The sequence below is a fragment of the Talpa occidentalis genome, unplaced genomic scaffold, assembly GCF_014898055.3.
Source record: "Talpa occidentalis isolate TD23 unplaced genomic scaffold, MPIMG_talOcc4v2.1 talOcc4.3, whole genome shotgun sequence".
NCBI classification, from domain to species: domain Eukaryota; kingdom Metazoa; phylum Chordata; class Mammalia; order Eulipotyphla; family Talpidae; genus Talpa; species Talpa occidentalis.
Window position 1 is genome coordinate 70,557,838 of NW_023603184.1, and position 27,761 is coordinate 70,585,598.

Genomic DNA, 27,761 nt, shown 5'->3' on the forward strand with positions numbered 1-27,761 from the left:
AAAAAAATTTTAAAGATTTATTTATTTATGCATCTAAGAACTGGGGTACAGGCCAGAGGTGTGGGATGTGAGAGGATTCAGCAGAGACAGATTTGGGAACAGAACAGGAAGATCTACTGAAATACATTGCTGAGGGGAGCAGCGGTTGAGACAGGAGAGGTCTGCTGCACCCTGCTGGTCAGCAACCTGGCCAGGGATTGAACTCATGCTGCAGAGGCTGCAGATAGCTTCATAGTGCTGCCTATTAACCCCTTGCATGATCTTGACCCTTTTTTGATTTTCTGATGTTTATTTCATAAACAGTGAAATCATAACAGTGAAATCATAAACAGTGAAATCATAACTCTGTGATCCCAGGTGAGGACACACATGAGCAAAACTTAAGGATGGAATCTGTGCAAGAGAGACTGTGAGTTTTCTGTGAATTTTTCATTATGCCTTTCATTCTTCACTACCAAAACCCCAGTATTTCAATATACCCTACTGAAAAAGAGTGGTTTCTTATATTCACTTTTGGATAGGGTTAACAATTGAGATGGAAGCTGAAGGCACTGCCATTATATAGCGTTGTCAGGAAAACTAAAGCAACATGGTTTGGCAGGCGTCCTTCACCCTCCTCTTCCCTTGTCCTGTTGCCCAGATTTCCCATCAGTCACAGCGTGACCTGAGGTGACATTGCAGTGACCTCAGGAATGGAAGCTATATGTTAAGAATGATGGGACAGAAGACAGAAGGCATATACACCCCTGTCCACACCTGGAAGTCACCATTATGAGCTCTGGAATGTCTCTTCCAGATTCACATTATATGGGAGAAAAATAAAACCCTTCTCATTTAATTCATTATGTTTTAGATCTTTTACTAGCAGTTACACAATTCTTCATTGATGAAGTAATCTTATTATTATTGAATTTGAAGAAGGCTGCTGACTCAAAATCAGTAATCTATCAATGTTGTTTTTCCATTAGTGAGAACAGATTGGATAAAACAAATACCGCTTTTGTTTAATTGATCTTATTTTTTGTTTTTATCAGAAGTACATATTTCCTTGACATTTTGAACTAAAGAAGAAAAAATTCTACTAGCTCATGTGGGTGTCAACCCCACAAATTTAACTATCTTACTCTTAGCAGCCACATAAAAGGTTTCTGAAGTAACTGGGACAGTTGACTAGGTCACTAGTATAATGAGATCTTTGTATTTCAATTTCCACATTGTCCAAACAGCACCTTTCATGTGGTACTCCCCAGTCATGAGTTTAATCTCTGATGAGCAACACTGGTAGCAGAGAAGCCCCAGGTTAGAGTAGGTGCTTATTCAAGACAAAGATGCATCATATTTCATACAAAGAGGTGATGAGGAGAAAGATTCCATCTCACAAAGTGGTTCCCTTGTGGCCTGCCTGCAGCAGGGGTGGGGGTGGGAAGAATTGGATTACCTAGTTTCTGATGGCTTCATTCGGGCTAAGATTTCAATGATCTTTATTAGCCTCCATTAATCATGTAATCATCTTTCCATTTCATAACTGATTTATATCATTTTAAGATAATAGCTCTGGGGTCTGTAGAACCAAAGTTAAAATATGACCTCAAAGAGTCACTTCCTCCCTCAGTTAACTATCAAATGCTGCCACTGAGTCTTTTTTCCCACTTACTGGAGGGAAAGATGTTCATAGACACATTTATGCCAGGTCCACACAGGGTGGCAATATGGTCGTCATCTTCATATTTTAAAACAGGAAACTTTTTAAAACATGATGCTACAGATGGCTCAAGGACAAGTGTAAAATATTTAAGATGGAAAAGCAAATTTTAAAGTAATTATTTTTAAGATACCTTGAAGGAACAATAGCTTATGGAAATTATTTGGAACAATCACTAGTACACATCAAAAATAACATTCATGAATTTCCAAGTGGGATTAAAAAAAGGCAACTCAGTAAGTTTACTTAATAGCATTCATTTGTGTAATATGAACAAGAAAATACAAAAATACATTTGAATAGGCCAGTTTCTGCCCTCCTATCTTTTTTAAAATTGAGTGTATGAGTAAATCCAAATTCTTTTTCCAATTTTCTTCATATTACACATAATAATGGGTTATAGAAAGGAAATGATCTACCTTTTCTGAGCATTCTGTTATGACAAAAATTAAACTATTTTTTTCTCTTTGCTTTTGCTTAAACTAGTATGTAAGTGTGCATGCCCTATTTTCGCCACTTCCTTTATTTAACCTTGATGTCAGAAGTCTGTTACTCACGCTGCAGCCAATAAATCTGTGTGGCCATGTCTGGTGTTACATTAAACACTGTGAGTTCACTAAGCAGCAACAAAGATTTGTTCAGTTTAAGCTAAACAAATAAGAGTTAGTAAATTTCAACACATACATTGCCACATGGCTAGGTATGGACAGGTACTAGCTAGAGTTATATTTATGGGATTAGTGAATATCTACTAGTTGCCGGGGCAGAGGAGAGGTAGCAAGTGTTAATCATGGAGTACACTGGGAGATGAAACTCAACAATAAAAGCAATTTTCCTTCTTTCCATGAAGGTTTCCATCTTCCAGCCACACCAGGCCCCCAATTTTAAAAGACCCCATCATAGGCATCAAAGCCAATTTAAAAACTGAGCAACATTGAGTATTTGGTATCAAGATGTTTCAGAGGTGAAGAGCAGGTGACGACATGAAGGGTCTGCTACCACAGGGGCACCCTGGCTGCCACCCAATCAATGCAGACACTGTTTGGAATGGGGGTGCTCACTCCCTGGGAGCACACCACACATAACTTCTCACGCCACATGGTGAAACTGAGTCACTTAGACTCTGAGTTTTATCTTTAATAAACCTACCACAGGGAAAATAAAACTTCCAATGAGGGAATCTTACAATCTTCTTGAACTCTTTCTCATGGTTATTTATTCCCTCAGAAAATTTATGGACAATCACTTTTGGATACAACAGAACTGTAGGGGAAGAAATGGTGTGGGCACAGAGGTAACTGACAAACAATCTCAGGATTTGAGAACACAGGCAAAAACTATTTAAACAGCCATTTCATCAATGAAGTTAAACTGAGATGGGAAAATCATCAGCTGGCCTATAGAGAATTTCATCTGCTCAGTGATGTCAAATTAGAAAATCTTTTAAAATTGCTTCCTAGTGCCACCATCAGCTTTCCCTGAGGAATATTTGAGCTAATCCTACCTTGTGACATTGAAATATACATGCATCCTTGGTGAAGGAAATTCTGTGGGGACTATACCTGAGGTGGGGGGGAAGCAAATATTGTTTAAAAATGACCAATGATGTAAAAAATAAATTAAAAAAGGAAATATACATGCATCCCATCTTCTTAAAGAGTATCCTAGCTTTATGTTCATTTTCTGCTGTCCTGGATTCTTCCCTTTCTATGGCTAAGTTCCATAGAAGAAAAAATAATACAAAGTTGGACAACAGCAGCTATAGCTATAGTATTTAGCATCTGACTTAGGAAAGATTTTCTTAGCATTGTTCCTCACAAAGTAAGACTCCATGTACATTTCTCCTAAATTAAATTTGAGTCTAAATAAAGCCCAAGACTTCATGGACTAAATCTTTGTTTTATATGAGCACAATTCTACAAGGTCCCTCTGGGTCTATCACAGGAGTTTAGGAAGGGGAATATTCAGACCAGGCTTCCATTTCACCAACCAATTTTCAAATTTACACTTCTGGCACTACCCCCAAGAAAAATTATATCCAAGGAAGAGATACACTATAGAAATGAAAGAGTATTACGTGGATGACTTAACTTCAGTTGCTGAATGGAAACATTTAAAATTCATCATAGTTTCCCTAATTGTTTGATACTTCTACATCAATTAATTATTGTCAAATCATTGCAACTAGAAAGGTTTGACTCTATTGACCTACTAAAGGCACACAGAGCTGTACACATATGAATAATGAGTATTTCACATGCATCCCCATTCCAAACAGTGTCTGCACTGATTGGGTGGCAGCCTGGGTGCCCCTGTGGTAGTGTGCCCTTCGTGTTGTCACCTGCTTTTCACCTCTGAAACATCTCGATACCAAATCAGGAATGTGAAGCTTACGTTTGTGTTAGGAAGTACTCTTACATGAGATATTACTCAAATGGGTGTTGTTCCTATAAAATGAAAATTTTTCTGCTTTACATATTAAGTGCATATAATATATATTTGGCCATTTAAAATGCATATTAAGTACATGAGAAAAGTAAGACTTACACAGAAAAGGAGAAAAAAATAAAACTCACATTAGTTCATTTTTCCTTTACTAGTCAATTACCAGGTAAAAAAGAGTGCTATTTTTGGCTAATGGTTAAATTTTAGGATTTTAGATTTCACTCTATCAACACTGGATGGATAAATAAGAGTCCACCAACAACATTTTATTCTCTTTGCCTTTCCAAAACTAACAGAGAAACTAGCTCATGCATATTTACCATCCTATATGGCTCCATTGCTAGTTATATATTTGGATATTCCGCAGAAGTTCTAAAATGTTCACTGAAATGAATCACTTATAACACAATAACAGCTCCATTAATGAACTGATGTATTGCTCGAAGTCAACTTAGAGCTACCTGATTTTCAGGTTAATGGTAGAATAAATTGTTAGAGGAAGGCCGATATATTTTAATTTTAAACACATTACCAATTTTAGCAATAGATTCTAACACTAGTGTTTTGGTAAGTGTCTTATTAGTACTTAATATCAATGGGAGTTCAGAAATATCTACCAACATACTTCATATTACAACTTTCAATGAAATTAAATTTTGATTTACACTTTTTAAGACAGAATAATTGTAGTTCATTTACTAGAATAACACAACATGAGCAGATGCGTTTCATGATTATAAAGCCATGAAAAAAAGTGATTTAACTTCTAACCACAACTGTCATGTCATACTACAAACTGTACGTAAAATAACTGATTTGTATTTTAATCAACAGAAACAACACCCAAATAAATTAATAATAGCAATGAAATTTAATCTTGAGAAAAACAAGCTCTTCGAAAAGGGGAAAGCACTTTCTCTTATAGATAATTTTCTACTAAAATAGCTCTTCTACAAAACAGCTAGTATTTAAAGTCAATCAGATTTAAAAAGTAAGCCATTATGTAGAATTTATATTTAAACAAACTTAGAATATTAATGTAATTTTAACAAAAATGTATTTCTTTTGACATACTTTAAAAAAATCTATTAAAAAACTATTTTTCTAAATGGAGTTTACAAAAACAGGGGCTTAAGTGACTCTTCTGTTGGTCCATACTAAATCTAAATGATGCTTTCTCTGCACAAAGCATCACACAACATTAATGGAAATGGGATGGGGGCCAGGGATTGGAGAGCAGCAGGAGGAGTCATGGTCTTTGGCAATCTTTGTGCTACGTGCGTTCAGAGGAAGAATCATGCCCAAAAGTAAACATTACTTTTCTTTGGAAGCTGGAAACATGTATAACTTTTTCCATTCACCTATACATTTTCTTGTATTTTATGAGCTGTCTAAATTAAAATAAATTTTTTAAAATTATATTTTGTTCTTTTTCAAATCTTCTTAGTCTTCAACAAAAGACTAAGGGATTTTGTTTGGATTTTCAAGCTGCTCTCTTTTCTTTTAATGGTACCTACTAGTAAGGGTAGAGCTTCATCAACACAATATGAACACAGGGAAAGGGGAGCTTTATATTTCTTTCACCTGGTCTCAAGTTATTTCTTCTGTGCCCATTCAGAGACTCAGGTCCCATCCAAATCATTGCTCCTTGAGTCCTTAAGCCATGGTCAACACATGCACATATGCATTGTTAAAGGTGGGTTGTTGACCATTTGGTTCTATTTTAAGAGTGAAGGGACAAAAGACAGTGAAGCACATCACTTCCTCTTACTATTTGTGGGGACGTAATTACATGATCACTGTGCATGTAGCATACAAGGTTCTTTTCAAGTTAGACAAGAGCAGGACGCTTGATGGACCTGGGGAAATAGGTATACATCCCAAGGTATGACTGAGAACACCCAGGGGGCCAGTGACTGATGTGCTTTGCGCCCCAGGGATTTATCAGTGGGATGCCTTGTTAATAAGATTGGAGCTGGGCCTCCCCTGGTGGTGCAGCGGTTGAGCGCTGAGCTGCGGTTGAGCGCTGAGCTGCGGTTGAGCGCTGAGCTGCGAGTCTGCCCGCAGCCTCTGCAGCGCTGGTTCATTCCCTGGCCGCCGGCAAGGGTCCCACAAAAAAAAAAAAAAAAAATTAAAAAATAAACAAGATTGGAGCCATGGGTCAAGTATATATCATTGGACTCACCCTCCATAAAGCCCAAAATCCAGTGTTCAGTTTGACTCACCTTCTCGGTCAATAGAAAGGCCAGGATCTTGCTCTCAAGCAGAATCCTGTAACCTACAGCCTGCTCCCGGATTCCTGTTTCTTTTCTTTATCACTACGGTGTTGCTGACATAACAGGTCACATTGATTGCAAAGGGAATTGACAAAAGTAGTCAAGCTACAGTCATATACACTACACTTCCATTAATGTGGAATAGGTGAAAACCAATTTTATCCATAGTTAGCCATCTCAACCAGAATACCAAACACAAGATTTTGTGCCTAACAAATCTACATCAAAGTTTCCACAGATGTGATTCTGCCATGAATGATTTCTCCTATTTTCCTAATCATACCATAGTACCCTTTTGTTTTATGGTTAGAGTGAATACCTGTTCTATAGGACATCATTTGTGGAAATGTTTTCAGGCCTGTGTTGAAGTTGCATTCTTCCAATGAAGAAATCTGTATTTGACTTTGCCTGCCAATCCTTAACAAATTTTGCCTAATTTATTAAGGTTCTGGTTAGCACATACAGATGGGTTGCCTTAGTGATCCCTTTTGGGCAGTGCACCTCTTTCTAGCAATCACCACTCTGAGATTGCAGCCCTTGAGTGGATCTGAGCTATATTTGCAGGTCACATCACACCATGTAGCTATCAGAGTGGAACCCACTAATTGGCACACACACTCTGGGGTCTTAGCGGCCATCTACCTCCTAAGCTCCCATTGTTACTTAATATTTGGCCTCTACAGAGTCCTTGCTTTTTGCCGGCTTTTCAGCACATTTTAAATTATGGTGGTTTTCTTTCCTTATTTTACATTTTAACCACATTTTAATTTTTTTATTGAGAAGATATTTCAGCATTTCTGGTTTAAGACACCATCAGAGATAGAAGTCCCAAATATTTTACACGACAAGAATTGACAGAAATGAATTTATAAATATATAATGTGTACATATATATACACATATAAGATCATAAAAAATTAGAACTGATACATAAGCCTACAATTTCACTCTTTTTCACTTACTCTTATCGGTTCTGTGATCATACTCAGAAATTTGATTTCTACTTCTGTAAAATGGAAAGAACAGGAAAGAAAAATATCCATCTTATCCATCTGGGTGAGTTAAGACGATGATCAAATGATATATAGGATTTTGCAAACTGTCAAACAATATTGCCAATTGGAATTTAGATCTGAGAGAACCTTACAAGTTTAAAAACATACATGTCAATAGGCCCAGCCATGTTAAAGAGGCATGATTTACAAAGCCCTTTTCTTGATATCTTCCACAGGCTCTACCCCTGCTGAGACAGCCCTCTAGTTATTGGTTTCACCTGTGAACAGTTTGCTGCCACTGCTGACTTCATCGAATATCTTCTTTGTCCTTCCATCTGCATTTTATGTGAACTCTGGAGCGATTAGTTGCTAATATCAACAGTGGTGCACAGTCTAGGAACATTTATTGCTCCCCTGCTTGGCTTAATGTTTCTGACTTGGTACCATAATATTATTAATAGTCACAGGGTACAATAAAAGAAAATTAAGTATTTATTTTGTTTAGGCTTTATCCACTTTACCTACAGCCTTTTTCCATTACATTTGCACATAAACGAGCGTACACGACATTTTTTAGATGCAAATCAGATTTTAACTTTGCTAATCATATAGTTTCATTTCAAATGCTAGTCTTCCAGGCTGACTTCAGCGTGACTCCTGATGCATGCATATTGTAGCAAATGAAGAAATGGCCATGGGGTAGATGTTTGCCCTTTGTGATTCATTAATAGTTGTTTTGCAGAGCAACTATATGATAAAATCCAGTGATTTTCCAAATATTCCTTTACAATTCCAGCAGTACTATCTATTAAATACAAGCTGTATCAATCAATTATTCACTCACAGATAATTCTCTCATAAACAGCTGGGGACATCTGCCATGGAATATGGAATCAAAGACATGAAATAGACTTCAAGTAACACTGTAATTAAAAGTCAGCATTAAAAAAGCCCTCACATTTCAATATGAGCAAAAATTCAGAGACAGGGGGCATTCAAAGTGGGCATCCAAGGTCAATTCGATGAGGTTATTCCACATTTTCTGCTCTCTCCACCAACTCTGAGCCAATGTCCTTCTAAATGAAGTGTTTGTTCTGCCTTGAATAGATAAATTAATATTTTACATGGCAAAAACTCTTATATTCCTTGGTGGGACATTTCTAACTTGATTTATATGATGGTGTTTAAATGTTTAAAAGCTTTTGTAAGGCAGCTTTTCAATCGATTAAAGAATTCAGTTTCCCTTGAGGTTCTTGCATCAGATATTATCTCAGAAGACTTACTTCCAAAGATTTATAATCCAATCTCTTCCTTCTGTTCCCCATATATTTCACTGAACATCCCATTTGGACAAAGCTTGAAGACTGCAGACAAGTATCATCATGTGGAAGGGCTACAAGTAGCATCCCAGTACCAACAGCCTACCTATGCACTCTGGTCACACCAGACTTGGGTCTGCTCACCTGTCAATTTATCTGAAACTCTGGGGCTTCTGGGAATATCTCATAGTTTCAAAACATAAACACAACATTCCAGGAAAATCTGTGCAAAATGAACTAACATTAAATCCAAAGTAGATAATGAGAGAAATGTGAATAAATTTTTGCATAATACTTTGTAATTTTTTAATAGACTTTTTTTTAAATTTATTTATTTATACAAGCACTGGGTACAGTCAGAAGCACGGGAGGGTGAGAGAATTCACCAGAGCCAGAGCGGGGAGCAAAGCAGGCAGAGTGATGAAGTACACTGCTGAGGGGAACAGCGGGCGGCAGGAGAGGTCTGCGCGCCATGTGGGACCCTCCTCCAGTGGCCGGGGAGCAGCCGGGGATTGAACCGGCGCTGCAGAAGCTGTAGGCAGCTTCGCAACCCAGCGCTCAACCGCTGCGCCACCAGGGAGGCCCATACTTTGTAATTTGAAAGGTATTTTTCTTCATTATTCCATTTGATGTTTGCTACCACCTTTTGGGGGAAGCCATTATGATAATGAAGATGAGATTGGTGAAGAAACTGAGTCATAGTGATGTGGGGTGACAGGCCTAAACACAAAACCCAGGTCTACTGGCCCCAGACCCAGGCATCAGACCTTTATTTCTCACCATGTTTCTTGGACAGCCAACAGTATGGAGCAGAGTGGGGCGCAAAGCAAGCTATCATCCCTACTGACTTCCATGCACCTCCAATACTTCCTTCCATGGCGTCTTCTGGTCACACACCTGTGCATTAAGACTCATTTGTGTATCATCTACTTAGTGATTTTGGAACCCGATCAATTAGAACCATATACATCATCACCTTCATCATCTCTCCAAAAGTTCAACATCCTGATCAACATCCACAAAGTGTTTTTGAGGACTCTCTTTGCTAGGATATTAAATTTCCCCCAGAGTTTTACCAAAGAATCCAATTGTCAAATCATATAGTAACTCCTTTTTAACTACTAATTTGTATTAGTGTTTGATTTTATGCTTTATTTACAATAAAGTTATTTTCATTGCAGTTATACAGAATTTCAGGGGATCTTTTCCCCTGTTGTCCAAGTACAGTTAAGCTTTGAAAAACATACGTTTGAACTATGAAGTACAAACATGCAGATACTTTTTTTTTTTTTTCTATCAACATGTTCCACATTCACAGACTCAACCAAGCAGGTATCAGCTGGTTGAATCTGTGGTTGGGGAATCTGAGTATATGTGAGCCAACCTAAATTATACATGAATTCGCCACTGTTTGAGAGGTTGGTGCCCCTAATCCCCAGCACTGCTCAAGGGTGAGCCATACTCTAAGTACTATTAGACTAATGGGTTTTAAAGTTCCCCAAAGCTTTGCATTCTCCATGGTCAACATTACACACGATGAAAAGAACGCAATACAAAAAACCTGCATGGAACACTGATGTCTACTTGGACCAGTCCTATATATTACCTACTCTCATGCCTAGAAAGAAGAAATGGCATTTCTCTGTATTTATCCCATTATTTCAAATTTGGTGTAGATTTGAAAGAAAACTAGTGTTAAAAGTAATACTAGATTCTGAAATCAGAGGAGTAAAAACCTTGGAGGGGAAAAGGAAAGCTTGCAGAGTAGATTCAGCTGCCATCTTTGATGACCTTCTAACAGCGCTTTCTCTGGACCACTAATGTTTCAGTTACACAGTTAACAGGGTTTCCTCCAGTATTTCATTTCTTTGTTCTTTATCATATGCTAAATTTCTTATATGCTAGCCTTTTACCTGAACTATTATTGATTAGCTACTGCTTCCCCTCCTAACCCCTGTCCACTGCTCTCCTGCTACCCCACACCTAAGCAGAGCTACCAGTCCAATGACCAGGATGTGGTGCAGACTGGCTTACATCATACTGCCAGTTTATGGTTCCTGAGTCAAACTTTTCAAGCCATAAGTTAAACTTTAGCTTGAAATGGTAATTGGTAATGAACTTTTACTTTTCATCTTTCTTTCAATTTAGTGTTCATGAAGCAGAAATGTATACGGTAGACTTCTAAAAGAAATTGTAATATGATGCAATGTAATACAGCAACAAAAGAAATTCTAAGAGCAAAGAAAAAGTCACCCATAATCTCAGTTCTTTTACTTCTACCTTTAATACATCAAAATACCCTTTTGATAGGTCATTTTACATAGCTATACTCATATTCTACATGAAATATTGCATACTGCAAAATTCTGCATTTTTTCATGATAGCATAAACATTTTTTTTTCTCATTTTGTATTATGGGTTTATAACCATCATCGTTTCTAACATCTATATATTTTGCCTTTAGGTTTCTTATAAATTAACTTGCTATCAAATATTACTATGCCTTTTGTAAATACTTAAATAATTATGTGATGAAATCTTTGTACATGAGGATTTGTGGTACACTGGTTATTTTTTAAGGATTAATTGTTGTTCCTTCTCTGTCTCTAATAGGTTCCTCCTAAATTCTCCATCCTTTGAAGGTTGGTGTTCTATTGGATTCCATTAATAATTCTCCCTCTGCATTCCTCTTTTCTAGGTGAGCTCACCTACAATCAAGATCTCACTTTCCAAAGTATCCTGAAGGGTCCCATTCCCATATCTACTAATCAAGTCAAAATATACCATGCAAAAATCATTACTGAATCTCCAATACTAAATACTTACTTCCAGAAATTGTTCTACCTTCTGGGTAGACATTCTCAGCTGATGACACAAATCCATCCTATCTCCTAGGTTGGCCACTGCCCTCGGGGTCATCCCTCTTTCCTCCCTATCCAGTAGACCTCAAGTCATCATATTAGGAATCTTTTTTTTTAAAAAAGATTTATTTATTTATTTATACAAGCACTGGGTACAGTCAGAAGCGCGAGGGGGTGGGGGTGAGAGAATTCACCAGAGTCAGAGTGGAGAGCAGAGCAGGCAGACTGATGAAGTACACTGCTGAGGGGAGCAGCGAGCAGCAGGAGAGGTCTACGCACCATGTGGGACCCTCACCCGGTGGCCGGGGATTGAACCGGCGCTGCAGAGGCTGCGAGCAGCTTCGCAGCCCAGCGCTCAACTGCTGCGCCACAGGGGAGGCCCATTAGGAATCTCTTTCACTCTTTGGACTGCTACCTTTACTGGTTCCTCCATGGCCACTTCCTTGGATCCAGGTCTTTATCATCTTTTCCTTAGATAATAATTGTCTGCTAACTGGTTTCTATGCTAATAATTTCTCATCATCACCACTAACCTGATTTTAAACATAACTCCCGCAATTAAAAATGGGATTAGCTTTTCATGGCTACAGTAATTGTCAAACTTCAGCATGCATCAGGATCACCAGGAGGGCTTGTTAAACCAGACATTTCTAGGTTCCACACTCTAGAGATTTTGATTCAGCAGGTTTGGGCTGGGGTCAGGGAATTTGCCTTTCTAACAAGTTTCCAAGTGATACTGACGCTACTGGGGTAGGGACTACACAGTGAAAGCTGCTGGTCTATAAGGTAATACTTGTTTCTAATTGTGCATATTTAAGAATCTGGGCTCAGTTTACTCTTCCTGCCCTACTTTATAGAATTTTTCCAGTGAAAATTATTTTCCTCCATGATAAAATCACCAACTTTGCTCAGTCCTGTCTGTTTTTAGATCCCCCATTTACAGCTGCCTGAATAGCCCAGTTTCTTTCTCTATTAACAAACAATTACTATAAAATTATAATCTAAACATGCACGTAGACCAAATAGGCAGTTAAAAAAATACACAAAGCAAGAGAATGAAAATATGAAGAGAGCTCTATTGAAAGGAGAGGCCTATCCCAAGCACCTCTTATCCTCCTAAGGCTATTATCAAGTGTTCAGTTTTTTCCAAAAAATTCAGAGTTCCATATTTGCAAGCCAAGTTACCAGATTCTTAGATTTTGTCAATGATCAAAAAAATTAAAACCATGAAACCCTATGCTGGCTAAATTAAGTCCCAGGCCTGTATGAGTGCAGAATATAGTTATAATTTGGTTTTCTCAAAATGAAGTCCAGTATGGTGACAGATGAAAAAGTAGACTTTTGCTGATGACTATGAAGTAGTATATAGATAGTGAGGTATAATGCTGCATCCCTGAAACTTATATAATGTTAGAAACCAGTTACTTCAATAAAAAAATTTTAAAGTCAATATCATCACTAATATGCTGAAAATAAAATAAACTAGTCAATAAACTAACCCTTGATAGCTGAATCCAGAACTGAAACACCAAAGGTGAGAGGGGGCAGGGGGAAGTGAAAGAACAGAGGGGAAGGAAACATAATGGTCTATGGTCACGGAATATAGATGAGTAGTGGTGGGTGCATGATGGTGGCAATACCCGAGGGGAGCACCCCAATATTACCTCAGTTAAAAATAAATATAGGGCCTCCCCGGTGGTATAGCAGGTTGACCACCTCTCTGTGAAACTGTCCGCAGCCTCTGCAGCTCAGGTTCGAGCCCAGCCAGCCAGGGAGATACCCACATGGCACAGCAGACCTCTCCTGTCTCGCCCGCTGCTCCCCTCAGCAGTGTGCTTTGGTCAGTCTGCCTGTTCTATTCCCTGCTGTTTCTGGTGAATTCTCTCACCCTCCCATGCCTCTGGCCTGTACCCCAGTTCTTGTATAAATAAATAAATATTTTTAAAAAAAGAACAAAAAATTAAAATAAATATAATTTAAAAAAGAAACATAACTGCCAAGTAATCAGAAAAAATTAATAAAGATCATGATTGCTTCTCAATGCATCTGTCTTGATAAATACCCCTCAACAACCATAACTTCAATGTACACACACACACACACACACATTTGGATACACAAACACACACACAGAGGTTTAGTTGTATTGTCCTTTAATGATGATATCACTTGTTAAAATTTGTATGAAAACATCTATTTCAATTAAATTATTTATAGCAGTGTTACACTATCACATAGCAAAAGCTCAAGAGCAAAAATCTATATCATATTTCTTTTATTTTTATTTCCAAATGTACTGCATGCAGCAAATATTCATTGAAGGACAGAAGAAGAAAGACTGATTGAACATAGTATTTTGTTACACATATCACAACTGACCTTTGTTTGGATTTCCTCAGTGATATGTTAGATTTCCCACAATGAAACATTCATATTTCTCCATGTTTTCAACAGATGTACAGAAAAATGTTGGTTCAAGTAATCTAATATAAATACTGGAAGTGTTTGAATCAAGCAGCATTATCTTGGCCTGTCTTTCAAGAGGGAAATGATGGGTGTAATTCATGACAATGACTAAAGGCATCAGTATTCTCTTATCATAACTTCAGGTAATCTTTCACATGCATGCAATTAATCATAGCATTTAGGAAAGGGAAGATATATGCATTAACCCAGGAATCAACTGTCTCCCACCTATTTAATTCAAAACAATAAATGAAAAGACAAAACAACAAAAAAAATTCTATACTGTGCCCTACAGAGAAGTAAAGCCAGAAAAATTCTTCTTATCATCCACCCATACCTCCATTTACTTCTGAAATTGTCCAGTCTCAAAGACCTAAGCATGATTTGGAAGCAGTAAATATAAAGTTGAATTTAACCAGAGTGTTTTTGAGTCCTGAAGGTTTTTTCTAATAAAAAAGAAGGTATTTTCAATAATACCCTTTCATTCCTACTTGAAATGTAAACAAAACTCATCACAGATTAGGAGACCTCGGGCAGATGATCTGAATGGATACTTCAGGAGGCCATGCAGATGGGCCGTGGGCACATGGGGGGATGTTCACCATTTCTTATTGTTGGAGAAATGCAAGTTAAAATAACATTGAGATATTACCTATGAGAATGGCTACTGTCAAAGAGATGAGAGATGGGAGATACTGGAGATGATGTGGAAAGAGGGGAATCTGTACATTGTTGGTGGGATTGTGGAGTGGTGCAGTCATTGTGGAAGACAGTATGGAGATTCCTCAAAAGATGAAAAGTAGAAATTCCATGTGATCCACTTATTCCACTTATGGGTATTTTAAATATTTATTTATTTATACAAGAACTGGGGAACAGGCCAGGTGTCGGGGAGGGTGAGAGGATTCACCAGAGACAAAGCAGGGAACAGAACAGGCAAAATGACAAAATACACTGCTGAGGTGAGCAGCAGATGAGACAGGAGAGGTCTGCTGCACCATGTGGGTTTCTCCCCCGCTGGCTGGGATCGAACCTGTGCTGCAGAAGCTGTGGACAGCTTCACAGTGCAGCACTCAAGCGCCTGAGCCACCAGAGAGACCCACTTATGGGTATTTTATCAGATAAACATGAAGATACTGATTCAAAAAGTGTATGCATCACAATGTTTATTTTAGCACAACTTTAAAGGGCTAAGAACTGGAAGCAACTTAAGTGTCAATCTACTGATGAATGGATGGAGAACATGCAGTGTACATAAACAGTGGAATACTATTCAGCTGTGAAAGAGGACTAAACTCTGCCATTTTCAGTGGACATGGACAGACATGGATGGAATTGTGCCAGATAGAGAGGGACAGGCCCTGTGTGGTTTCATTCATGTGTAGTAAGTGGAGAAAGCAGGAAACAGATGGATTAAATGGAACAAAAAAATGAAATTTTGTATGATGAGACTAATTGGTGGTTGCCATGGGAAGGAGAAGCTGGTAGATGAATCAGGGAAAAAGGGGACAATCGTATGGTGAAGAAAAGAATTGGATTTTTAGTCAGTGTAATATATACACATGTTGACTCTTGATGATGTACTTCTGAAATTTACTTAATGGTATGGTGCAATGCTATTTCCATTTCTTTTTAAAAGGGTAAAATAAAAGGTTTCCTTTTCATTGCTTACTAAACATTAAAAATAGAGGAAGAAGAAACAACAAGATGATTGCAATTATTTTCAATATAATTTCTTAACCTATGAGGCTTTTCCTGACCAAGATTCTTCAATTCTAACAAGGCTGCCCTTGCATTGGATGGACTCTGTGTGATTAAGACTGTCAGTTGTGCAGACAGTATGCTTCCATTTCCAGAACCTTTATCAATGGTGAACAGTGATCAAACAGCATGCAACAATAGCCTTATATACTGCCTTCACATCTTAGTAGAGGACCTAATCTCCACACTTTTAATTTGTTCTTCATACATTCTTCCCCTCGAGCAAATGATATTAATCAATATAAAAGAAAAAAAAGGAAATTAATGGGTAAAATTATTTTAAAAAATGTTTAGATTCATCTATCTTTAATTCACCTTTCCCCATTCATATTGAATGGTGTTCATGCTCTAATAAAGCATATTGATTTTTATATTATGAATTAATATTTTCTTTAGGAAAATACATCTGATTTCTCAGATCTTCCAATATGAAGTGCCTAAATCAATAAGGTAGTTGCTGATGTTGCTATTAAAATTGCCTCTTCTCTTTCTGAACACTTTCCCATTATGAGCTAGACATGAGATTTGAATTCATGCCATGGTTCACTATTTGACATCACCCAGAATCCAACCAGTCTTGTTCTAGAAAACCCTTCATTCCTACTCTTTCTTTTTTCTTGGTCAACTTCAGTACTCTTTCCCAAAGCATGTTTTCTCACATCTAGGGAGAACTTAAGGTTAGTCTTACTTATTCTGATAGCCAATTAAACCATTTTTCCATAGCTGTTGATCAATATGACCCTAATTTTACTTTCTTATAAGAGAAAAGAGGAGAACACTGACTATGAATTCAGATATCCTAGACTAGTTGCCTGACCTCATCTGATTTGGCTGTTTCTGCTCTAGGCTCAGGGTCAATGAACACTGACCATCGCCCATAGCATACAACTGGAGAGTTGTGCTTTTATCCTTTGGTAAAACCTTCTTGACTAATTTTATTTTAGCTTTGACATTGTACTCTCCTCCAACTGCTTTTGGAATGCTGCCCGTTACTTTTATTTAATGTCTTCCACTGAATGCATAAATTTTATATGAAATTTACATGACAGTGTTTCCCACAAATACTCTCCTGTTATTGTTTCACATGGATTTACATAACACCACTGAGGAAAAATATGTAACTCCGCACAAAGAAAAAAATTCTTCAGAATCTGCCTTCACATTCATTTTCTCTTCTAGGTCTGTCATAATGAATGTCACCTGGGTGCAGTAATACCAGCAAGCCCCTTGAACTTTATACCTATAGCTACTTTTACGTGCACACACACATACACACACACATATTCCTGACATGTTGCCTTGTGTTTTTCTAGAATCCTCATTTGAAAATGAATTAAGGACAATGAAACTTACTTTTTAAAAAAAATTTCCTCCAGCAAAGGCATCATCGAGATTTGGCCTCAGTAGCTCTACCACTTACTAGTATTGGGAACTTGAAGTTTTCTAGGAATATCTGGGAAAGTTGGTCTCTCATCACTAAATGATGATAAACATGTCACATGCCCAGCTATCTCAACAAGCAGGACAGTGAGTGAAGATCACATAAGTTATAGTCTGACAGACCTTTATAAACTGCCATGATTCACATAGATGCTCATAATTATGCCTAAGAAATATAGCTGACAAATAAACCAGCAAATATAGAAGCTAAGGCAAGCAAATAGTGGATTTACCACTATCAGTTAAATGCTTTGTATGTTTTCATCATTTCTTTTCTATTCTCATGAATAAGCTGAAGTTTAAAACACAAATGTATATGGGCCTCCCCTGGTGGCGCAGCGGTTGAGCACTGGGCTGCAAAGCTGCCTGCAGCCTCTGCAGTGCTGGTTTGTTCCCCGGCCACTAGCGAGGGTCCAACATGGCGTGACAGACCTCTCCTGCAGCGCCCGCTGCTCCCCTCTGCAGTGTATTTCGTCATTATGCCTGTTCTGTTCCCCACTCTGGCTCTGGTGAATTCTCTCACCCTCCCGCGCTTCTGACTGTACCCAGTGCTTGTATAAATTTAAAAATAAATAAATAAATAAATAAAACGCAAATGCATAAGGATCAGGAATAAGATTTTGTTAAACTGGAAAAGGCAAAATGGAAATTCAAGCCTTGTCTCAAACTGACCAATTGACCATAGGTCCAACTAATTGTTATCATGTGGAAAGGTGAGACAAATTTTAAGAGAAACACAACTCATATTTTAATAAGTTAAATATCTAGAGTTTTAACTTTTGTCCTTTAAATCATTTCTTCAATATACAATGGCCAAGTACAAATTAAAGGATATGCCTTTGCAACCTCTGGCTCAAGGTTTTTAATAATTGAATTTGTATGAATAACCAGCAAGTGTGATAAGATTCCAAATAAGAAACTAATTATGATTCAGTATATTTTTTAATATTCTAAAGAAGTATATCATAGGCCTTGTTATCAAAGCAAAGGGACTAAAAATTATTAAAACTCCCTAACATTCACTCAGTTACTCTGCATAAATATTAGGTTCACTTTTATGTAATCCTTATGAACTAAAGGTGATTACTATTAAGCCCATTTTACTGATGATATAATCAAGGTATAAGGAGTTGCATTCCCAAGAGAATATGGCATAACCAATAAATGGTAGAATAATAATTTGACTATTATTAAAGCTCACATTTCTCTACCATGGAAATGTACTGAATCAAACATTAAAAACCTAGAGAATGATTAAAGTATAAGCCAACGCAGTAGGAGCAATATGTAGAAAGGGTAAAATTGATAATGGTAAATGGCATTAGAATGATGGTGATGGATACAATCTGGTATATACATCACATATGTATGCATGAATACACAATGAGATGCGAAGTTGTCCTAAAACTTATATGGAATTGCAAAACAATGGCAAATCAATGAAAATTTTCTTGAGAGAATACAACACATCTTCCATACCCTCCCCAGCTTCTAAAATTTACTCTTGCGTGTCTATTACACTTGCTCTCTGGAAACATACATCAAATAAACTGCCTATTGCAAGCCCTTGACAATGCCCTGTGATGGCGGAAATCCATGCTTGCTGAGGTTCCAAAATTTCCCTCTGCTCATCCTTCCAAAGGCAAAATAATTCCGTTTTTACTCTGATACTGATCTATCATCTACTTTTTAATAATTTCCTTGATTCATTTACATCATCTGGTGACCATTTCTGTAGCTTAATGCCAAAGACCCAAGCTGATTTATGGCTTTATTTCAAATGGATCCATATTATACTAGTGGATAATAAAAGTTCTACCCATATACAAATATAGAAATTTTGTTCATGATTAAGTGCGGCTGTCATTTTAGATGGCAAGAAATTCTGAAACATTTGACAGTATTATTAAGTGACATTTTAAAAAACTAACATTATGGATGGGCTGTAGAGTCATCTGGCAGTATTTTACAGTATTTCTGCCAATGCCCACACCTGGCATGATGAAGTATTGAAATCCATTTTTCCTTTGATAACAGCTGGGTAGCTAAAACTACAACTCCATATGATTTTATACCTTCTCTATTACATATTTCACCTACCACCCCTCTAGAATCATTATCTTTTTTGTTTCTCACTTAAGGACCATTCCTATGATAAAGCAATCTTTGAAAGAAAACACAAATGCTTTCTACTTCTCCAGGTGAGGAACTGGAAAACAGATATGAGATTCAAACTCACATCTCTTAGTTTTCCAAGACACTTTTTTTTTTAAAGATTTATTTATTTATTTATACAAGCGCCAGTACAGTCAGAAGCATGGGAGGGTGAGAGAATTCACCAGAGCCAGAGCAGGCAACAGAACAGGCAGACTGATGAAATACACTGCTGAGGGGAGCAGCGGGCGCGGCAGGAGAGGTCTGCGTGCCATGTGGGACTCTCACCGGCAGCCAGGGTTCGAACCGGAGCTGCAGAGGCTGTGGGCAGCTTCACAGCCCAGCGCACAACCGCTGCGCCACCAGGGGAGGCCCTCCAAGACACTGTTTAATCATGAAATCATACAGTCTACCATTGCCACTTCAGATAAATGGGTTGGATTCCATTAAGTCCAAGTATATCTATCACCCACCCATCCATCCATCCATTATCTTTCTCCCTGTCATCTGGCATTAGATCACTTTGCTAAGTGACTCCAAATATACTAATATAACCCTTAAAGGTAGCCAGTTTTCTAAAATCCACATCTAAAATTAGAAATAGAACATCTACATTATTATAGTGCATCTGGACCTCATTAATTCTTAATCTGTTGTATCTTTTACTATCGTGGTTTCCCCATATGTGCAAGTCTCTCCCAAGTTAATATTTTACATAAACTATGCTAAAGAATTATTGAAACACCTTGGCTCCCAGCACTCTCTCCAAACAGGAGCAGTCTAAGTCTAGCTGAGCCAGTGCCAAGAAGATCATAAAAATCTACAAAGAAACTTGCAAATGAGTCCAAGATTCACCCCACCCTCATAGGCTGTGTGTTTTAAATTGCTAAGAAAAAAAATCAACATTTTATTAAAGATTAATATGTTTTTGGAAATTTTGCTAATACCCTACAAAGAATTCAATCTTTTCTCATCTAAAATAGAATCTAAAATATCAGTTTTGCTTAATAACAATGGGTTCAAAAGTAGAACTTTCCATTTGGAAAGTTCTTGAGAGTTTTTAAAATAGTGGTTTCCAAATGTACCTCATCAGAGTTACTACAGAGTTTTAAATTGAAAAATAATTCTAGGGTCTCACCCTAAACCTGTTGAAGCAGAATTTCTGGCACATAGCACCACATGACACTAGTGATTCTGATATTTAGCCTGGTTTGAAATCCATGGCTAAAGTCTGGAGTGTGAATATTAAATATTGTCATAGCAATTAAAATTTTAGTGCCTGTGATTATAATTTTATTATATTAATTTCCCTTGGATTTATGTTTTGGAAGAAAAGCCTGCATGAGAAATTATTTGGCCATTATTTTGTCTAAATCCTCTATTTTGAAAGAGCCCTTCAAAAAGTTATAAAGGGCCTCCCTCGTGGTGCAAGTCTCAGCACTATAAAGCTTTCAGCAGCCACTGCAACGTAAGTTCGACTCCTGGACAAGGAGCTGACCCACATGGGGCAGCAGACCTCTCCTGTCTCCCCCGCTGCTCCCCTCAGCAGTGTATTTCAGAAGATCTGCCTGTTCTGCTCTCCACTCTGTCTCTGGTATATCCTCTCACCACCCCTACCCTGTACCTCTGGCCTACACCCCAGCTCTTGTATGCATAAATAAATACTATCAATCAGTTCAGTAAAGTGGCAGGATACAAAATCAACACGCAAAAGTCAGTAGCCTTCCTATACACAAACAATAAATCTGAAGAAGAAGAAATCGAAAAGACCATCCCTTTTGTTATTGAAACAAAAAAAATCAAATATTTGGGAATAAATCTAACAAAAGAGGTAAAGGACCTATACAAAGAAAACTATAAAACACTGTTAAAAGAAATAGAAGAAGACACAAAGAAATGGAGAGACATCCCCTGCTCATGGATTGGAAGAATAAACATTATTAAAATGGCCATCCTTCCAAAAGCAATATACAGATTCAATGCTATTCCAATCAAAATTTCAATGTCATTCTTCAAAGAAATAGAAAAATTATTGATGAAATTCATATGGAATCACAAAAAACCCCGAATAGCCAAAGCTCTCCTGAAAAAAAAAGAAGGGAATGGAGGCATCAGACTCCCAGACTTCAAACTATACTACAAAGCCATAATCATCAAAACTGCATGGTATTGGAACAAGAACAGACATACAGACCAATGGAATCGAATAGAAAATCCAGAAATAAACCCACAGATTTATGGTCAACTAATCTTTGACAAAGGAGCAAAGACTATGCATTGGAGCAAAGAAAGTTTGTTCAATAAATGGTGCTGGGAAAACTGGGTCGCTACATGCAAAAGAATGAAGCTTGACCACCACCTCACACCATACACAAAAATCAACTCAAAATGGATTAAAGAACTAGACATAAGACCTGAAACCATAAAATATATAGAAGGAAATATAGGCGAAACACTACGTGATTTGCACATCAAAGACATCTTTACAGACACATCACCCAAAGCAGTGATAGTGAAGGCAAAGATAAACAGCTGGGACTATATCAAATTAAAGAGCTTTTGCACAGCAAAAGAGACAATAACAAAAACAAAGAGAAACCCCACCAACTGGGAGAACATTTTTGCACCCAACACTAATGATAAAGGACTGATCACAAAAATCTGCAAAGAGCTGATGAGACTCAACAACAACAAAGAAAATAATCCAGTCAAAAATGGGCAGAAGAGCTTAAAAGAAACTTCTCTGAAGAGGAAATGCAAATGGCCAACAGGCATATGAAAAAATGTTCAACATCACTTGTCATCAGGGAAATGCAAATCAAAACTACCATGAGATACCATCTTACACCAGTGAGAATGGCACATATTAAAAAAACTAGCAACAACAAATGTTGGCGAGGGTGTGGAGAAAAAGGAACTCTTCTGCACTGTTGGTGGGAGTGCAAACTGGTCCAACCACTGTGGAAAGCTGTGTGGAGATTTCTGGACCTACTAAACATAGAGCTTCCATATGACCCAGCAATTCCACTCCTAGGTATTTACCCAAAGGACACAGAAACATCAATTCCAAAGAACACCTGCACCCCTATGTTTATAGCAGCACTGTTTACAATAGCTAAGCTTTGGAAACAACCCAAATGCCCAAAAATAGATGACTGGATCAAGAAGATGTGGTACATATATACCATGGAATATTACTCAGCATTCAAAAAAGATAAACACATGCAATTTGCTGCAACATGGATGGCGCTGGAAGGGATCATGCTCAGCGAAATAAGCCAAAAAGAAAAAGAAAAATACCGGATGGTCTCACTCATAGCAGGAATCTAGAAAACTTAAATAAGGGACCAGGAAAATGAAAAACTATAAGAAAGTGAAAATCAAATCAACAAAAAAACTATGAACCAGAGACACTTTTAGGGGGGCTGGGGCGGGAGGGGAGGGATTGGGGTCAGAATGGGGGGCGGCAATTGTATGGGGAATATAACAATAAAATTATATAAAAAAAAAAAAAAAATTCTAGAACATGGTGGTTCAAGTCAGTGATAGTTACAGCATGTTTTTTTTTTAGAAATGGTAATAAGAAAATAATGTTTAATTATGTTGTCCTGATAAGTCTCGTATTCTCCCCCTAATAAGTGTGCCATGGCTGACTTACATTAAATAAATCTAGTTCTGGGCTTCCCTGATGGCAAAAAGGGTTAAGTCTCAGTACCATGAAGGTATCTTCATCACGAGTTTGACCCTGGCCAGGGAGCTAACCCACATGGCGCAGCAGACCTCTCTTGTGTCACCCTCTGCTTCCCTCAGCAGTGTATTTCAGTCACTCCTCCTGTTCTGCTCCCTACTCCATCTCTGGTGAATCCTCTCACTCCCACCCCTGTGCCTCTGGCCTGCACCCCAGCTCTTGTATGCATAAATAAATAAAATAAATCTTAAAAAAGTAAAAAAAAAAAAAATAAATACTATAAACCTTTCAAAAAAAGTTATAAAATCACTAAGTGATTAAATCATGAATTTGTCCACTAGTATCTTTATTACTGCAGACCTGATTGCTCTTTGTCAGAACTGCACCTTTAAAAAGCATAAGAACAGACCTGGATAGATGATGGGAAGTTATTGGCACCCTGACTGAATCGTCAGGACCAGGAGATACCACAGGTTTAGTCAGTCCCTGTCTTCATATGGCTGATATTTGCTTCTCGGAATTTTGAGGCAAGGTCAAATTCACTGCTGATGTTTCAATATCCCAATAGTAAATTCCTTCTGAGGGCCACCTGGTACTGCTACCAAGTCAGCATGTTCTGATTCCCAAAACAGAGTTTCCATACCTCCCTAATTTGTTCACTAGAACCAAGAAGGTACACTTAAGTAATACACAAGGAAAGACTATAATCCTAACAGGCAATAGTGCCATAAAAGAACCACAAATTGAGTCAATAAAGTCAGACAGCAGTCCCAACACAGCCACTAACAGAACATGCAAATCAGTCTCATTAATACTCTTGTGTCCTAGTGTTTTCATCTGCAAATTGAAGAATTTGAACTATTTCTGGTTGGATGGTGTATATGTCTATCATTCATTTACTCCTTCATGGAGGTCATTAATGTGCCACTTAAGAGCTGAGTTCTGGGTAATAGGCAGCAAGATACACTTGCTCCCTGGCCACAAATAGCTTACAGTCATGAGGATAAAAGAAAAATAATGAACAAACAATGGATCTCTATGCATTGATATTATTTCTGGGAAGGAAAGAAATGTTGTGGCAGTCTAATGGTACCATTGAGGTTGGAAACTTCCCTACCTAACACAGCACACCTGGTCCACTAAGGAAATGTGGAAAGGCAGATGACGAGTATGTTCTAAGAACTATCCAAATGGACAAATCTACACCTTGGCATAAAACCAATCAGTTTCATTAGATTTTGAGACCTTTGAGATGACCATCTTGTGAAAAAGTCACTAAAGAGATGTACTAAAGAAAAAAGATACTAAAGAGATGTAGCTCTAGTACCAGCGTCATCACTTGGCTATGAAGTAGTGACAAGGTCACGGACATAAATTGATACCCATTACTTTCAATTTTATAAAAGTGTTTCATGGCACATATTACAACTATTAACATTAGCTTTTTCCCAGCATGAGTTGACTGTAAATGAACCCAATGGTATATTGTTATCTTGGTCACATTTACAACTGGTAATAGAAGCATCTTTTATGGTATTTTATTTAATGAGTATTGGGGTGGGTTTATTGTAATATTAATAAAATCCACTTAAAAACTACTATTTTATACTGGGCAGCACTTATAAATTTGTAGGATATCTTTGTGTCAATCATCATACATGATGTACCAAATAACTTCGTGAGCCGGAAGGATGATGTATGATATCACCTGCCCATATGAAAGAAGAGAACTACATAATGAAGGGAGTTGAATGAATCAGTTTTAAATAAGGAAGCTCACTGGTAAAAATGCATGCACATACTCACACAGACGACAGGTCACTTTGAGTAACAAAGTCCAAAAAGAATGGGTTATATGGAAGAGAAAACATAGAACACAGAAAAGAGCAGGCTACATTTAGTCTCTGGTCATCCTATAAAAGTCTATTGTGTTCTTTCTCAGAGTGTTGAGTTGCCACCAACTATATACTAAAAGTCAAATTAGGTAGGTTCATATGCCTTATTTACTTGCAAAGAAAAAAGTCCTAGTGCCCCCCTGGTGGCCTAGGGGTTAATCCTCAACACTGAATTCCATCCCCAGCCAGGGAGCTAACCAGCATTTTGCGGTAGACCTCTCCTGTCTCACCCGCTGCTCTCTCCTTAGCAGTATATGTTAGTAGATCCATCTGCTCAGCTCCCCACTCTGTCTCTGTTGAATCCCATCACTCTCCCTCCCACACCTCTGGCCTACACACCAATTATTCTACACAAATATAAAAATTAAAAAAGAAAAACATTTAAAAAAGAAAAAAAGCCTAATAAAACACCTAAGTTTTGGTTTAATTTCATTTGAAATCTTTTATTACTATTGTTGATTTTATTATTGTTGCTGATATTACTACTGTTGTTGATGGTGGTGGTGCAGCAGCCACTATCACTTTTATCATTTATAATTTTTATTATTCTTTTAGGATGGAAATTCAAACTGCAACAATGTGAAGTTGCTCATGTGACAATGATGAAAAATACTTGTCCCTTCACCTGAGAAACAGTCTTGGCAAACTCTCACAAGCTCACCTGCAATTTAAAATACGAAAGCCCCTAAACATGTAGTCTGAAGCAGAATCAGATGGCTGGGCATTCAACACGTGTGAATAATGGAACCGAGATTCAGCCAGCAGAACTGACCTCATTTGATTATCAAAAATTTAGATTCTACAAAAGGCTAAGTAGCATACTTTAAAACATATCTTTTCCTCTATTAAAAACTAAGATTTGGATGTATGTAGCTAAATAGGGTCAAACATTATGAAGAGCTCCTTATTGTTTTTGCTCTGATAAAACAATTACTAATCTATTCACTAGAATCATTGATGGATACCAGTTGATTCAATAGGTCATTATGTTTCCTGTGACCCAGTCTTCCCACACTTTTTTCACAAGAGCAGTCATTGGCTAGGATTCTCTTTGAGAGAGAAGCCCTTTAGAAACAATAACTCCAAATTTCTCAATTGCTCCCTGGAAAATACAGCCCAGACTGCTGCAGGAGTAAAAGTCAGTGGCCAGTCCTGCATCTTTGAAAGCATGGCTTAAAAATAGCTGGGGGTACTTTCCTGTTTGGAGAACTCAGCAGCAGCTGTTCATAGTCCACATTTCTTTCATACTTCCCTCCCCACCACAAAGAAAATACAAACTAGTGCTGGCTGTAGGAATGGACATTAGTCAACATTAATGTGCCTCAAAAATAGCACAGGAAGAGTCATAGACAGAATGAAGGGAAAATGAGGAAAACTTAGGAGGAGTAGAGAATGCAGGGAGGAGGTACTTTTAAACAATGAGAAAGTTAAAATAAGCAGGAAGGCAAGAAAGAAAGGACAGGATTTGAAAAGGTTGCCTCCAAGAAGTGATGTGGTAGTGTGAAAAGGGCACTGCAGTGGGGTTAGAAAAGCCAAGGGTGTTAACTCTAAAGCTATTGAGCCAAGCTTTCTAGGACATGCTTTTTTTTTTTTTTTGAAGATTTATTTATTTATACAAGAACTGGTATATAGTCAAGAGGCATGGGAGGGTAAGAGAATTTACCAGAGACAGAGCGGGGAGCAGAACAGGCAGAAGGACTGAAAACACTGCTGGGGGGAGCAGCGGGCGAGGCAAGAGAGGTCTGCTGCACCATATGGTTTCTCCCTGGCTGGCCTGGAATCTAACCTGTGCTGGAGGCTGCAGACAGCTTCACAGTGCTGCGCCCAACCCGCTGCGCCACCAGGGAAGCCCTCTAGGACATGCTTCTTAACAACTCTGGGCTATTTCCATAAAATGGGCAGAGTGGGGGAAACAGAGCTAGTTAGTTCCTAAAAGTCCCCTCCAAAGCTGAAAATGCTAAATGAAAGTTAAGATAATGTGAGCTATTGAGCAGTAAAGGAGTTGGAAGGAAAACTGGATTAAGCCTCCAAATATTTAAATACCAGTCCCCTCGAGAAGAGCCTTAAGGGGCTTGAAGATGATGCAAACTTAAAGACATCCAGCATCACATCTACCGCTGTCTCTAGTCTAGAAGGCTGTTTAAGGTGATGAGAAGAAAATCATCCTCACTCCCCTTGTGACAGAGCAGCACCCAGAAGTTGTATGGCCCAATCTTCAACCACAAAATTCCTTCCTGTATTTTATGGTGCCCAACTGACGGTTCATTCCAAAGGTTCACGAAATCAAGATGGAAGTAGAAACAGTACTTGACTAAATGCCACAGCTTGTGGGTAAAGAGTCAAACAGACTTGCACTCTCAACTCTGCTGAGTATTATCCACGAGCTTTGGTAAGTTACTTTAATATGTTTATGCCCTTCAATTGCTGTTGCTTTTCCCCTAATTTCCAAATGGAGACAGTACTACAATTAGTGAGTTTTATTTATTTATTTTCAATTGTATTTTTTTTTAATTGTGGTAACAATGTTTACAACACAGTGTACATTTAAAAGTAGAGGCTCACATCTGTTCAGGTATATGTTACCACACCAAACCCACCACCAAAGCACCCATAATCCTCCACTACAGTCCACTGGCCCTTTCCATATCTGCTGCCCATTTCTCTTCCTCCCCTGGGGTATTCTCAATTATGCGGTCAGATTTCCAGGGTTTGTTTTGGCTCAGTTTTGTTCATTCCTTCATTTTGTTTCTTTATATTC

General features: G+C 37.9%; 1 protein-coding gene across 24 annotated transcripts in view; it reads right to left on the minus strand.

The window, feature by feature from the left end:
* The window catches only part of NCKAP5 (NCK associated protein 5), a 1,249,968-nt gene that overhangs the window by 734,960 nt on the left and 487,247 nt on the right, over positions 1-27,761 (minus strand). The window lies entirely within an intron of this gene.